General features: G+C 30.9%; 1 long non-coding RNA gene across 1 annotated transcript; it reads right to left on the minus strand.

The window, feature by feature from the left end:
- Positions 1-6,570: 6,570 nt before the first annotated feature.
- On the minus strand, positions 6,571-11,470 carry LOC127699957 (uncharacterized). Its single transcript, XR_007981310.1, has 2 exons — positions 11,441-11,470; positions 6,571-8,444 (listed from the first exon to the last, which is right to left on the minus strand). It is a non-coding gene; the product is annotated as an uncharacterized LOC127699957 (long non-coding RNA).
- Positions 11,471-17,546: the final 6,076 nt, after the last annotated feature.

Raw genomic sequence — 17,546 nt, forward strand, 5'->3', positions numbered from 1 at the left:
GGTCGTTATAAAATAATATCTGCGGGGTTAACCATACGGTAACCTATAGTTTATTACATTAATGATATTTAGCCTTGGATAGAGCCTTATCTCATTGACAATCTTATTATGTCACTACACCTCTCGTCGTATGGCTACTTACTGTCTTGATGACGAGTATCCATCTCTTTCCCAGACATGACGAACCATTTGTTAAATAATTGTTTTATAAAATAATTCAATTAGAAAGTTAAAAGGAGCTCCTATTTCACGCAAGTAAATGACATTGGATTTAAAACATAATAGGAGTTTCTTAACCGAATTTGGACGAATTAAATACTTTGACACTTGGTATATTTTGCCGTTTTCGCTCTGTTTTACGGTATACACCTTCCCCTTACTACCGTCAGTTTCTATGTTTATGAGAAGCATTTTTATTCCAGTATCCTGACAGAAACACGTTTGTCCCCGCCGACACAGCGGGATCAAAGGTTTGTATTTCTGTTACTGTGGATGATTTTTGGGGAAATAACCCCTCCGCATACAAACTCTTCTAACACCGACCAAATTTTTTTCGGATTGGGATTATTTGTTTCTCCTTTCTTGTCTAGTAAAAAAACATTCATCTGCACAAACATTCTCTTTTACCAGCATGTCCATTTTTGTTTGTACAAACGGCTTGTAGCGTCATAATGCTATATAACGTTGCAAACGTCCATACTTTCGCGAACAAACGAATTTTTGCTGAAAAACGCACTTTAGCGTATCGCGGCATTGGACTTTAGCATGTTCAATTAAATAGTACATACAATCGCACTTTAGCGTATCAAACCATCGCACTTAAACGTTGACCATCGCACTTTAGCGTCCCCATTACGTTTTAGCGTCCCCATCGCACTTTAGAGTCCTACAAATATAACTATTATTTTTCATAGTAGTTTTTTAAGTTCGTTTAGCTTATTTACAAACCTTCCTGGCATTCAGATAATATGATAAGGTGATCAACAAACAAAATACTTCCTGTGTCAGAATGCAATATTGAATCTTTAATAAAAAAAAAATTGTAACTTTTAAATAAATAGTTAAAAAAATAAGGAGATGACAAAAATAAAAGCAAAATAAAAAACTAAGGTCTTTCCACCCCAAATGCACATGCTTCGTTAAGAAAATATTCATTTTCAATTAAGAATGTCAATTCTGGTGTCAGATAATAGAATAATTGACACTGATTTCAAAAACGAATGATTCCTTTATACTTTTGCTAAACTATAGTATATAAGTTTGTACATCCGTTTAACAAAATTTCACCTCCGGTTTCTTTTGAGTCTGATTTAACACTTTTTTCAAACAAATAAAGTGCTAGTACTTGTTACATGAAAATAATGCAAAAATGGTTTCTTCAAATTTTCAAAAGGTCACTTCCGGTGACCTACGTCAAGGTCATATGTTCTGAAACCTAATTAAAAAGACACTTTGACTTTATCATGTACAAATAAGAAGTTACAGCAATTAGAATTGTTAAAAGGGGAGAAAATGCCCATTTAATGTCAACGAACACTTTTAACAAAAATCTATGTTTACGACATGACAATATCATTATACAGTTTTTTGAAACAAGTTATAATAAGCCAAAATCAAAATTTAGAACATGATATCTTTAACCTTGACTTCATTTTCTTTTTGGTGGACCAAGAACCTCCAATTAGAAGACTTTAGGTCTCTATCACTTATGGTTTACCAGTTAGAAATGCATAACACGTATATAAAATGCAGAAGGTGAAAACAAATCTCCCAGTGAATCCCATCGGTCAAAACTATTCTCAATATATAATTTGGAAAAATGAATTTTTCGCTTTCTTTTACGGTTGCGACGGAGAAGGGGACACAAGAAAAACAGTCTTTGGGGAGATAACTCTTTCAAGAAAAAGTGTCCAGGTAAACAGGATAAATTAAAAAATCGTATCAACTGTTCGTTATCATGAATCAAATATCTAATCGACATCTTGCGACTAACAATACTGCGCATGAAACACAATTGGCTGAAAAAAAAAAAAAAAAATAAATTCCAACCCAAAACGATAAATTTTGATATTCAATTTTTAAAATCCGGTTTAAAATGTCATTTCCAATGTCAAATGATAACTCATTGTACGCTGATTCAAAAACAAAATTTGGTTTCTATACACTTTGGTTTGAAATCAGGGAGATAGTTTGTTACTTCCGGTAGTATTTGATTATTTACTTTACACTGATTCCCGTGTATGGTTCTATATACTTTAACATTAAATAAGTACAAAAAATAGCTACTACCGGTTTTCAAAGGTCATTTCCGGTTGTTTTTTTCAAGGTTATATGGCTTGCAACCCTCATGCAAAAAGTCCCTTGCCTTTATCATGTATGGACAATAGGATAAAGCAAAGGTCAAAATCTAAAACTTCAAATTTACCAATGACCTTGACCTGTATTTTAAGGTCATAAACTAAGGACCCGAAATCAAAAGACCCTGGTCTTTATTATATATTGTTAATGAGTTTTATCACCATAAAAAGAAAAAAAATAGTCAGAACAAAATCAAAAGGTTTATCCACGGAAAAGTCAAAAGACATAATTATAGGTAAAATAACTTAAGATTATTACATATTGATTTGAAAACACATTTAGCTTAGAGCAGTACCACTCATATAAAAATAATAAGATGTGGTAAAAGTTCCAATGAGACAACTCTCAACAAGAGACCAAAATGACACAGAAATAAACAACTTTGGTCACCGTACTGCCTTCAACAAGTTTTACTTTCGTATATTTTTTCGATGAAGAGTTAGAATTTTGCTCTGCATGTATACTATGCATCCGAGCGTAGCAAGAGCAGTTGTAAATCGTGTTTCGTTTGCAAAGCCTGTATAGACTGCATATTCATTTTAATGTTATCGAATTTGAATTTATGACGTATTTTCCAAATAGTAGCCCATTTGAAATAAAATATTATTGCAATAACAGTTGTATTCTTAGAATTACCTGTACAGACTCCTAATAGAATATCTTTTTCCATAAGTCTATCGTTATTTACTAAGGTACAACGTTGTAAATTTCTCACAACTGTTTCTATCAATGCAATAGTTTAACATTGTTACGTTACTAAAATTTATGTTCAAGGGTTCCAATAATATTATTTTTTCTACATAAGTGACATTTTCCGTTTGACATATGCATTATTTGCAGTCTGTTTGCAGTTTATATTATCCTATGTATACATTTCCTTCGAAATTCCTTTCTATTGATATCCATAATTTTTACGAGATTAAGCCAAATTTTCATCCAAATTCTATACTCGCTTAACACATTTTCCCATTTTCTTTGACACTTAGTGGTCTCAGCTATCATGTCAAATCTTTAATTTAGATGATTTATTTATCTGGATTTAGAAATACAAAGTTTAAGAAATTTTAATTTTGTGGCTTTTTAAAATGCGTTTAACATCGTTGTTTTTTTTTAAATCTACAAAGGTGTTTGTGGTATGGAACTTTCAACTAGTGAATTTTCTGAAATACAGTTACGTTTATCTCTTCGTTGATGATTTATATTTCATTGCATGATTTGTATCCTTTTTTTTATCATCCCATATATCACAAATAGTTTTTGTTTGACTTTTCGAAAATGAAGAATACAATAAAGATTTGCCTTTGAATATAATTTTTATGTTTTGAATAATAAAGGATAGTATCTAAATATTCCGCGAAAATGTACCTCCGAGAACCTGCCTAACATAAACGTAATATAAAAATAATCGCAAATGGTCTTTTTTTTATGATTCTGTTAAATGCCTGTACCAAGTCAGGAATATGACAACTGTTTTCTATTCATTTGATGTGTTTGAGCTTTTGATTTTGCTATCTGATAACGAAATTTCCGTTATGAATTTTCCCTGGAGTTCGGAATTTTATCAGCAATCAAAGCCGGGCTTCAAAATTATTAAAACTACCTATTCTAGAGGTGGCGTAAATCAGATGTGGATACTAAAAAAATCCAAATATCTTTTAGAATATATACTATTTCATCTTGCAATAGTATTAAAACATTTGACATTTCTACACTTTCAAAAGCATTCCAAACTAAAAGACAAATTGAAAGAGTTGGTCCTGCTTCGTTCATAAAAAAAAAATGGCAAACGTAAATACGAGTATCTTGTCTTAGGGAGGGATAAATCCTACTTTGTAAAAAATCATTCTGATTCAAACCAAAAATTCTCTGAAACTGACATTATCCAGATGCTTGATTTCTTGATTGACAACATATTTGTTACGTTTGATGGACGTGTTTTATAACAAACAATCGGCATTCCCATGGTTACCAACTGTGCCCTCCTTCTTGTCGACTTGTTCATTTATTCATACAGTGAAACTTCTTAGGAAGAAAGAAAATAAGTAAGCAGTTTCTTTCTACTTTCCGCTATATAGATGGTGTTCTCTCACTAAAAAAATCAAATATTGTTGACTATCCAATCGAACCTGAGATAAAGGGTACAACAGATACAGTTAAGACTGCCTCATATCTTGATTTACATCTAGAATTGACAATGAGGGTCGGCTGAAAACGACAAAGCTTCCCAATAATGAACTTTCCATTTCTATGTAGCAATATTCCAGCAGCGCCTGCATACGATATTCCAGCAGCGCCTGCATACGATATTCCAGGGCTTGTATTTTCTTTCATGATTTCCTTGATAGAGGGTTGCTGCTCACAAGGGAGCTATTAAAACAAGAGCTCCAAGTGGTGAAGCTGAATTCATCCCTTCGTAAATTTTACAGACGCAGGATCTGCTGACCCTTCCGGAGCACCTGAGTTCACTCCCAGTTTTTGGTGGGGTTCGCGTTGATCAGTCTTTTTCTATGTTGTGTTTTGTGTACTATTGTTTGTCAATTGGTCTTTTTCTTTTTTAGCCATGGCATTGTCAGTTTATTTTCGACTTATGAGTTTGAATATATATACTATATATGTATATTTTCAACGTTTGTTGTTATTTTCATATAAATGTTGGCCTTAGGTATCACTGAGAAGATATAAATTGTAGAAATGTTCTTTTAGGGGAGTTTCATTTGTACCGTTTAGCGTGATTAATGTGTGCAGATCATTTGTTATACCCACGTCTGAAACGACGTTTCAACCAAATGCACTCATTATAGACATTACTGATATATTCATCTTGCCTTAATGTGACTTACCGAATTAGACTATTTACCGGATTTGTAATAACATAAGCAACACGACGGGTGCCACATGTGGAGCAGGATCTGCTTACCCTTCCGGAGCACCTGAGATCACCCCCAGTTTTTGGTGGGGTTCGTGTTGCTTAGTCTTTAGTTTTTTTATGTTGTGTCATCTGTACTATTATTTGTCTGTTTGTCTTTTTATTTTTGGCCATGACGTTGTCAGTTTGTTTTCGATCTATGAGTTTGACTGTCCCTCTGGTATCTTTCGTCCCTCTTTTTTAATAAGTCAGGGATGTTTTAACCCTAATTACTTAAATATTAAATGAAATCTATCACAGATAAAACATTTGCGGTGACAGATGCAAAATCCCATCATAATTATACGGTGATGCTATATGAATAACTCGTAAAGTACGACATAATTCATATAAACATATCAATAATTAGAATGAACATATTCTTAACTGTAAATATAAATGTATGCAAAACTAGGTATAGACACCCTGTCGACATATATTTAGGCATTGTGCAAGGTTGTACTTTCTCAGGTTGCTTGTGAAGTCTATATGTTAAATCCGTTTGAAGAGTTGTCGTTGATATGATTAGCTGGTTAAACAAGGTCATCAGTATTACATGTCGATACTTAAATTGTTAAATTGCACAATATAATGATTTCTAGTACAACTTAATACGTGTTTGAAATACATTTACTTCTAAAACCTTGTTTATTTATTACTTGAATCTTCGTTTTGAATAAGATATTGGCAAAAGCCACAACTGCATGTACTATGGTCTCCATGTTATTTTTACTCTAAATGTGTACTGGTCTGATGATGCATGTCTTTTCAAACACATATTAACAGCGATTACAAACATGATCAAGATGCTCTTTTTGTGCATCTCGAAAGCCAAAAAACCGACAATCTAGGAGTTGACGTTGGTTTTTTTTCTGCAATGATTTGTTTTCGTATATTGTTGTGTAATCAAGTCGTTGAGTTTCCATTTTGATTTGTTCCATACTTTGTCAAAACGTGCCTCAAACAGTTGAATATATCGGATTTTACTAAATGTGAAATACCTAACCTTCATCTGCCGTAATTCACATTTCTTTCTTTTGGTGGACTATTGTTTCATTGTAAAAATACTACATCTCCTTATGTTTGTACTGTTTCTTAAAGATTGTTTTAAAGTGAATTTCATTGATTATCTATTTCATAATATCTTTTTTCAATATTCTATATCCAAAAAGCACATAATGAAAAGGTGGGGTACAAAACAATGAGAAAACAACTAACCAACTGAACTGTATTAGAAGGTCATCGTCAAAATGTTACCGTAATAACAAAATTAAGTCAATAACATAGAGATAACACAACAAGTATAATAAAACTTATATCTTTATATATAAAAGTAACATTGGTGCATCAAATAATAAATTAATGAATGATTATATACAATGTCATAAGTAGTATAAGTGTTATAATTGTTTAAAAAAGCATATTATGAAAATATCTCCGAAAACGATACCGATTAAAAATTGTGATATGTCTGTGAGCTGTTTTTTCAAATACATGTTTTTGAACGATCGAATTATTTGGTTCAGATGATATGTTTTGATTTGTCATTTGAATTATATGGGGATATAAAAAATAAAGCTTCATAAACAATAAGAAGCAATAATAAACAGTTTATGATATTTTGACAGAGGGTTATATTAGAATGTGCCCGGGTTTCCTTCATTTGAACCAAATATAGTGTTGTGCAGTCAATGATTTTAGACAAGATTGACAATTCATCATAACTACTACTTAAAAAGGAAGCCATATATATAGTTTACACAGAAATGTGAAACCTTACATGCTGTTTCCAATTTAAGGAAGTACATCAAAATGTTGTTGAATATTTTATTGAATTTCGTTGATTTGTTAGAATAACATTATAAATAACAATTGCACCTCCCTTTAACTTCTTCATTTATCTAAATTACACTATCTAAATAATTATGTAATACTTGACACACAATTAAACGAAAAATACTGGTCTTTAAAATTGAGAATGGAAATGGGGAATGTGTCAAAGAGACAACAACCCGACCACAGAACAGACAACAGCAGAAGGCCACCAACAGGTCTTCAATGCAGCGAGAAATTCCCGCACCCGGAGGCGTCCTTCAGCTGGCCCCTAAACAAATATATATACTAGTTCAGTGATAATGTACGCCATACTAAACTCCAAATTGTACACAAGAAACTAAAATTAAAAATAATACAAGACTAACAAAGGCTAGAGGCTCCTGACTTGGGACAGGCGCAAAAATGCGGCGGGGTTAAACATGTTTATGAGATCTCAACCCTCCCCCTATACCTCTAGCCAATGTAGAAAAGTAAACGCATAACAATACGCACATTAAAATTCAGTTCAAGAGAAGTCCGAGTCTGATGTCAGAAGATGTAACCAAAGAAAATAAACAAAATGACAATAATACATAAATAACAACAGACTTTAAATTTATAATTGATATATTGCAATACAAATGCATTATTCACTAATACTGAACACTTGTTAATACAGGTGTTTAATTGGAAAAATAACATGCATCTATGTTTTTTTTTACTTTAAAAACTTATGTTACCAATGAGGCCTTTTTCGGTCAATTGTATACATACGCTTGCTTTCCAAAATAAATCAAAATTTTAATACGGTAACTAAAATTTAGTACAATATCATGAATTACCTCCAAATGTTGATCCATATTTTGAATTGATCTGCTCCTTATAAGTTCTATATTTTATTTAAAGTAAAACGAATTTTCATCAAATGCGTCGGTAATGGTTTTCACCGGAATAATTATTCTAAGTGACGTTTATGTTCCTCAAAAATAATTCGTACAATATATATCAATTTTACATTATTGTAAATGTGTATTAGATTCAATCACACATATCATACAGACTCTGTTTTTCCGAATCTCAGATCTAAATCGGTCATATGTAGACTAAACTGCTGGCGGATTTCAAAGTCAGGCAATATTTTTGCAGAACATAATACACGACTCCTTATTTGTGATGCACTATTATTGATAAGTGATGTAGAACGTGTTGTGCTATCTATCTCCGATGACGTGTTGTCTGCTGTATTATTGTTTGATCTTGTTAAGCTTCTTGATTGATTGTTTGCTATTTGTATAGACACGACTTGGTTTCTTCTGACGGAAGGTATCTCTTGGGATTTTTGTTTGTCTGGTATATGAGTTGCATCCTGCAAATGATTAAAGCTAGTAATAAATGAAAATAATGTCTGTCTTTATGTGACGTTTGTGATTACCGTAGTTCCTATAATTTAACTAAGGATGTTGAAACGTAATTCGTGATAAATATACGGTTTTATATTAATAAATATTGGTTTGTTTTAACAATAGACCCTAAGGGTTGACTAAGGTATATCATAAGACCATTCCTTGGACATCTCCAGCTTTGGCTCAAACACTAGCAAAACGAGTCCGTTAGGATCTGATGAATGTGAAACCAACTACTTCGTACACAGAACTAAAATAGAGGAATACTAAAAAAAGGCATTCAACAAAAGTTCAGAGAAGACCACTTTTTTCGTGTCAAGTCTTTTCATAGTTGGCTATACGGTATGGGTTTTGCCCATGTTGAATACCGTATTGAAACCTTTAACGTCGTTTGAACTCTGGGTGGAAGTTGTCTCTTTGGCAATGCTTATTTTATAAAGACTGCACAAAAAAAAACCAACAAAAACCATGAGTGTTACCAGGTGCTCAGGAAGGATATGTTGATCTTGCAATACATGTGGAATACGTCGTAGCTTGTAGCATTCAATGTTATTACAATTAAAGAAAAGAGAACGGAATTCTGCTTACGGCTAAAGGAACATGTCATTGTCATCTGCAATACACCTATATAAGGAACATTCATCAATAGCGTCCAGATAATTTGGAAAGTGATTACTTACGACTAGTGAGTGCGTTGAATAGTTTAGTTGCCAACCGACATTGTTTGTCAATTTCCAGTTATAAAAGTCGAAATATTAGTTTAACCGAAATCAATTTGTGGTATTCTTTCATCCTAGTTCGATCGAATACATACTTTCAACATAGTCACCGAAACGTTGAAATATTAAGTAATATTATAATGTTTATATAACAGCACGTAAAATCTATAATGAAGTTCTTATACAGCGCAAATATATGTTTAACTTCAGTAGAAACATTAAAATAGCAGTGCAGAAAGGTAAACATATATAATTTGATGACGAATTTGAATAATATTCGATTAATATCTTGGTATATTGTATCGGTTCCAATATATTTTTTAAAGACTTTATAACGATATATTGATTTTTTTTTTGGTCGCTAAAGCAGTGACACATATTTTTTACTTCGTACTTACTAGTATATACATAAATGCTCTAGACTAGTATTTCTTTTCAAAAGTTCATTAAAATTTAGAGTACATTTCGAAATCAAGTTTTTTATTTAAATTTATATCGTGAAATTTGTATCAGTTAGTTATGAACATTTTACACCAACAATAAACGGTAATTTGTCTCCCAGTATTATTGTTTTATAGCTTTTAATAGGTTAAATCATCAGCCTATTTTATAGGAGTTATATGACGAGCGCCACTAGTGGGACAGGATCTGCTTACTATCCAGGAGCACCTGAGATCATTCAAAATTTCGATTGGGTTCGTATTGCGCAGTTTTTATTTTTCCATGTAGTGTTTCGAGAATTAGTCTATCGTATCATCGTCATTTGTGTTTTTGCCATACCAGTAAATAAGCAATCAATGTGTCCCTTTGAAGAAACCCCTAAAGCGTCTCAGTCTGGCAAGATTTTTTTTAAAGAAATAATCTCTTCTATTATTTTTTTAATGCATATATACATTTAAACATAATAAGCAGTAATTGCCTAAAGTTATTTTCCGCCGTAACAATATAAATCACTGACACACTACGACAGTAGAAATTAAAAATTTTCAACATTTTGCACCAAAATACCCGTATACATGTATGTCACTTACTTACAGTTGATATTTTCTATTACACATAAAACCTAGCATTTAAACGGCACTTAGTAAATGTTCTTTGTTTCGACTTCCCAAATAACCAGAATCAACAATCATAGATTTGAGCAGATGTATTACCTCCCTTTACTTTCTGTTATTGACATGTTTAAAAAAATGCTTATCAAAATGGACCAGAGTCTGTTCATTCGCCTCATAAAAATTGTTATGAATACAAGAACTAACCATAAAAATAATTAGAAAAACACGAGTCTTGAACCCCAAAATACAAACATATGATGAAATTATAAAACCTTGAACACAGAGGACATTATTTCTCTTAATTGTTTTTTAAAATTTAAATAAAGATCTTTACGTACACAGTATTCATATAGAATTACGTATACCTGTTGAAGGTCTTTCTTTATTTAAAACTTTTGGCATACAACATGTACAATGTTAATCGTCGAACTGTATCGAAATTGGTTTTTTTTTCAATTGACGTTTGTATACTTATGTATAGGTAATTGTATACTATAAAGAATGTATGTATATTCACACCGCACCTGATGTTGGATTTTAAATAGGAATGTTAACGAACAGGTATGAGATCTTTTCTTGATTTTTCAATTTTTAGTTTTTTAGTTTCTTAGTTTTAATTTTGTTATTCTAATATTATGAAGTTTTTTGTTTATTTTTTGTTTTTTGGTTTTTCGTAAATCAGAGATCATAACACCAAAAAATCCTTTTAAGAGTAAGTTATATATAAAATTAACCGTAAGAAGACGATACGCGATGTTTTTATGAATAAGTATCCTTAAAGTAAAAATCAAACAATATGAAAAATGGCATTACTTTTCAAAAACAAGACTGTTTAAGGTTTAAATATGTTCGGTTTAGAACAAAACTTAAACTCTAAAACTACATGTATATCAATGATGATATCCTATTTAAATGAAACAAAAATTGGAGAAAAACTAAGATTTATATCATATTAATCATTAATGTTATTAAAGTATAATAAAAATACAGAACTCCAAGAAAATTGAAAAGTAGGAAGTCCATAAAAACTGAAAAGATCACACTTTGAACTTTATAGTATGTGTTAACATTATGTATTAGGAAATGCAAAGGACTTTTGGACATAAATTTTTCTATTACAGCTTTTTAAATTTAAAAGAAATAATTTGAAGCATTGAATTATCCAAGACTGTTTAAAATTCTTACGTAGAATATAGGTAAGTCTGTCATTTAAATGACCATATAACTATAAATAGTAATATAGATATCACCTGACATGTATTGATTTTTTATACCGGAAATTTATTTTCCACCATTTTGTATTGCAATAAACTAATTATTTTGTACAGCCATACAAAGTTCTTAAAATTTATATTTTCATCGTTTAATGAAATATGAAATGAAAATAAAGTAACAGATTTTCACGTGTTATATTTATATTTCATATGGGTATAAAATAACAAAACGAAACTCTAGAAAATGTGTGTTTATATACCCCTGTGTTAGTTTGTATGTTAACGTATGCCTTTGTGCGTGTGTGTGTTTCGATGTGTTAGAGAAAGAAGAAGTAAAAGAAACAAAATTGATTGTTAAATGATACAATATACAAATTATGAAAATAACAACAAGTTTTTTTCAAGCAATTTTATGGTCGTGATTTGTTTGAATTTTTACCTTAACTATCTGAACAGTAGGATAATTTTGTAACTATAGATGTATGGTATAGATACAAGAACCACTCATATTGTAGATGCAATGTTTGATAACTTATTTCTTTACTTTAAAACTACTTACCATCACCCCTAAATCTATTTTTCCAACTTTCATAAGGGTAAATGTCATCGAAGTTGATATATGAAGTTACGAGGCAAAGTAGTCCTCAGAATAATAATGTCCGTGTAACAAACAGATGCTGTCTTCTGCAGAGTAAATGTTTTTTTTTCAGGACATGCACATATAAAAGCACTAGACAAAATATATAGAATTATTGAATTTAACTGGCTGACAATTACCGTGTTCCATATCGTATTACTACGCTCTTGATGACGTAAAGCCTTACATTGTACTTATTCATACTTAGTTATACTTCAAATAAAAGTAACTGTTTAATTATATTTAAAATAAAATAACACTTCATTTAGTGTGTACGTCTGAAGGAACTTTCTGTATTTATTTTCAGCCTAATCATTTGAAAGTCAGATATGGAAAATTGCATAGAAAAGTTGGGAGCTACATGACCTAAGGGGCCCTAAAAAACCTTCGGCATTGGCGGCCAACTTTGCCTACTGGAGTTAAAACCTTGCTTTTTATGAGTTCTTAACGATTTCTTTAGGGAATCTTAGTAAAGTATGTTTAAAATGCACAGACGCATTTATTTAAGCTGATGATTCCTTCAATGATTAACAGTTCGCCAGTAGTTGTATCGACCCAGTGCTAAAAATGAAAATAACACTTTATCACTGACAAAAACTATTTATTGATTATAAGTTAAACAATATCAACCTTTTATTATGTCCGTTTTGCACAATCGAAGATCCTACATGGTTGGCTTAAGAAGCGGTGCCTTTATTTATCATCATCGTTCAGAGCAAGGTTTTCGAAAGGTAAGAAAAAAAACATATTACCAAGGACCACATACATGTACATACAAGTTACTGGACTTTTATGCATTTTCCCTTTGTTTTTGAAATTCCTTTATTTTGATAAGCCTAACAATAGTAAACACGTTCGAAATTTCAAAGCGAACAACATTTATCGCATAAGCCGGACAAGTAACTTGCTACCTATCTACGAAGAGAAAGCGTGATGCAATATCTTTCATATTTTGCTTTTAAATGGTAATTATTATAGTTCTTTTATGCTTTTCATAATGTTAATTGTTCTTTATTACAGTCAAAACTGTTATAGGTTTGATGTAGCCATGTTTTTAAAATAACGAAAACAGCCCAACATGATAATTTGAAGAAATATGTTTAAAAGCATTTTTCATGGAAACTACAAAATACAAAGGTAGCAAACAGTCACCGGTTGGACTCAATATATGAGTATGAGGTTCAAGTCCTCTTGGCTGTGTCTTAAGTGTATTTTGTATATGTTGAAGTGTTTATGAACTGTAATTTTTAATTATTAAACACTTAACTTTTAAGCAGGTACTTATATAGTTCAAAGTGTAAAACTACACTTTTTATAACACAAACGTTGCCATTTTGTTTTCTATATTCAAACACTTCAACATGTTCTACCAATCACTCATTCCATCTTTACTGATTCTATCAATTAACTATGATTGACCTATCAAACTGTTTTATCAGCATGGTAGTTGATTATACTTCACAATAATCGGTATAAGAATATAATTTATATGTAAGAAAATTTCGAGTTGTCTATCTTGAAATCAAACTTTTGGGAATTTTGCTAGAATTAAACCTAATTAAAATATCAAAAAGCTATCTTTTTGACATTGGCAACATTTGCAATTCAACCTAAATGATGATTGCATGGATGTATTACATGCGTTTGAATAAAATTATAGGTTATGGTATTTCGTTTCATAGTGCAATATTATTACATGCATTACTTGTGTGTCCACAAATGAGTAAATATTCATTTTGACAAAGAAAAAAAAATATCAAAATTAAGTTGTGATGATACAATTACCAGAGATAAAGCAATTTTGCCAGACCCAATTGTATGTTTCTTGTCACGACTATGACAAATCTCGATAATTATTCCTTTTGGATAAAACACAGTTATGCCTCACTAAGTGGAGGCCAGCGTTTATGGAAAGTGACTATTTAAGATAATATTCGGTCAGGGTAAGTTAATACGTCAGATACATGACACTCATGTTGTTTTATATATATATTATTATTGCTGAGTGTTTCCTATGTTTGTTTTGTGTCTGTATTGCTATAAACAAAATTGGTCTTTGTTTGTTTCGCTATAAAAAAATATATACCTCGCCTCTCAGCTCAGTATGTTTAACAATTATTATTTGCAGCAGCAACAATGAAAAAATGCTCAAGGTAAAAATCAATCAGACATAGCAAAATCAATACAAAACTGCAAAAAAAAAAGTATATCTTTGATGTGCATAAAGTTTGACAATTTGCTATGAGTTGTCGTTTGTTATGGTCAACATGTTACCCTAAACTCTTTATGTAAAAGTATTCGAAGTATGTATAATGAATAATTTCGAGAAAAAAAAAAACAAAAAACCAATCCCATCAAAGCTTTTAGAAAACTGTAATATACATCAACTTATGTGAAGTGAATGACAATTTGATGAATCAAATAACGGAATATTATGCAAAGAATATTAATCATACAAATGTAACAAATATTCACTGGGTAGTCTCAGTATTTGCGGTTCAAGTCCTCTTCCCTTTGCTTAAATATATGTTTCATTTCTGAAGGAGTTTGTGCAATGAAACTTTGACTTATAAAAGACTTCATTTTCAGTAAGTTATTAAAATGGTTCAATGCTTATAAATAAATGATAAAAAGACAGGATTGTAAAAATATGCATGACATCTTTTATACTCTTAACATCATCTACCAAAAAGTTATTCTATTTTTACTGTTTCTATTAACTACGTATACATAACTACTTTTGAACTATGTATGTAACTGTTCCATTTATATGGTATATGATTTCTGTTTCAAATTAAAAAAAATGGTCTCTCTTTAAATCAAACTTTTTTGGAATATCGCTTGGATTAGATTTTATTTAAATCAAAATGTTCTTTTTTTCAGATAGATAAATCATTTATTAGACCATCTGTATACTGCAAAATGCAATGGTGATGAATTGACATTTTAACATATTGAAAAGCTTTATATTACATCATAGTCTATGGGAGGTTTGTTTCTTAAAATGTCCTGTACCAGGTAAGGGATATTGCAGTTGTTATCAAATAGTCCGTTTCTATGTATGTTGGCGTTTGTTTTTGTTGCACTTCAGTGTTTCTGTTGTTCCGTGGTTTTCCTCTTATAGTTGAGGTGTTTCCCTCGGTTTAAGTCTGTAACCCGGATTTGTTTTCTCTCAATCGATTTATGACTATTGAACAGTGTTATACTACTGTTGCCTTTATTTGTTACATGGCAATATATCGTTCCATGACTGACAAGTCAGGAATATGACAGTTTTTCCATTCATTTGATTTGTTTGAGTTTTTCATTTTGCCATTTGATGAGGGACTTTCCGATTTGATTTCCTTGGACTTCGGTATTGTTGTTATTTTACATTTAAGATCTTATTTCACTTCAATCATTGTTGAATAATGCTTTATCTTTTATAATGATGCAAGCATTACTTGCAAATATATGAAATTTAGCAAGGAAAAAAGTAATTGAAACTGTACATCATGATGAACCAGGTCAACTGATCCTAATGATTAAACTGTATTAAATCTATATGATGATAACATTTCCATAGATTTAGCAATTTTACCAGAATTGTAAAAGTGCCTGATCCTAATAAAGACGATGAGAGGCACTCGCTAATGATCCCATTTGAAAAGTAATGAGTGATATTTAAATAAGTGGAGGCCAACGTTTCTAGATATTGGCTTTTGTAACAACAAATTTGTATTTGGATGATTTTCTTTCATTATTTTAATACATTTCAGTATCTTGGGACGGAGTTCATATGCTCGTTCGTGGTGATCACTATGACAAAGAGAAAAAAAAAAACAAGAACTAAAGTTAAAACAGGTATCGGCTAGGGCAAATGAATACTTCAGATAAATGACCATCACCTTACTTTATACCTCGTTGGTCATTGTTTTAACAAGCACTGTATGCAGCAGAAACAATGTAATGAAAAAAAAAATCAAGGAAATTTGGATCAAAGAAAATTCAGTTGCAAGACTTCCAACAAAAGATGGTACATCTTTGATACGCATAAAGTTTGGAAATTTGCTTTAAAGTTGTCGGTTTCTATGTTCAAAAAGCTGTTATCGTTACACTAAGTTCTTTATTTACAAGAAATCAAATTATGTTTAATGAATAAAAAAGAAACGAAAACTAATCCCATCAAAGCATTTAAGATACCTATACTATTAAGAACCCATATATAAATTAAATGATCATTTGATGAATTTACTAAACAAACATTCTTATATCTAATTATACAAAGAATGTAACAGACACCAACAGTCTGTGATGTTAAAGTCCCCTTGATTGTGCTTTAAATATATGTTTTATTTCTTAGAGAGTTCGTACAATGGAATTTCGATTAATAAAAGACTTAGTTTTTCAGTTAGATATTGCTATGTTAAAATGTTTACAACTAAATTTTAAAATAACAACATTAAAAACATATTCTTTACATTTTGTTATATAATAATATCATCTACCAAAGACTACATGTAATTCCATTTTCACTGTTGCTATCGATTAAAAATTACTTTTGACTTATGAAATTGTTTTATTAACATATAAGCTGATTTCGGGTTCAAATTCATAGGTTTAAACGTCAGAAAATTTCGAGTTGTCTCTCTTCCGGTAATATCGCTTGATTACATTTAATTGAAAATCCAAATATTTGCTTTTCAGTGATATTAACCGTCTATTTGTCCATTTGTATACTTCAAATGAAATTGTGATGAAAGGACATTTTACATATTACAAGGCCTTAAATGACATCATAATCTAGGTTGTTATTAATTACGTGCTATGTCATTCCTTGAATGACTCTAGTTCTTATCAACACCTATATCACTTTTTAAAGTGTTGAATAATACTCTTACCGTTAATAATGATCCAGTCATTACTTGTATTTAACATTGTCCACATTCATATGACTGAATATTCAATTTGACAATGAAAAGGGGTGTTAAGAATAAACATCGTTATGACCATGATGACCTAACAAACCAGGTTAACTGATTCCAATGAATCTTCTTTGTTTTACCTATATGATAATGAAATTGCCCTACATGGTGCAACTTCACCAAACCTGTTAAATAATATAGATACAATGAATAAGCGTTGATTCTTGAAGAAGAAACCATGAGCCTGGAGGGCGAATGGTTTGTTTTTCATGAATCAACGCTTATTTATTGTATCTCTAATTTAAACTATTGTGTTGATATCTTTTCAAAATTAAAGCCTTTTTTTAATTAGAAGGTATTGTAAGTGAGTATGAATAACCATGTTATCATGTTCGACTATGCATTAATAAATCTAATTTCACAACTGATTGGTTAGAGAAATACAAATATAACATAACACTTCTGTCTTTGAAATATCAAGCATCCACATATCATCCGTAATTTACAAAATAAGACATATTAGAACTTATTTCTAA

This window comes from Mytilus californianus, unplaced genomic scaffold (genome assembly GCF_021869535.1).
Source record: "Mytilus californianus isolate M0D057914Y unplaced genomic scaffold, xbMytCali1.0.p SCAF_45, whole genome shotgun sequence".
Classification (NCBI taxonomy): Eukaryota; Metazoa; Mollusca; class Bivalvia; order Mytilida; family Mytilidae; genus Mytilus; species Mytilus californianus.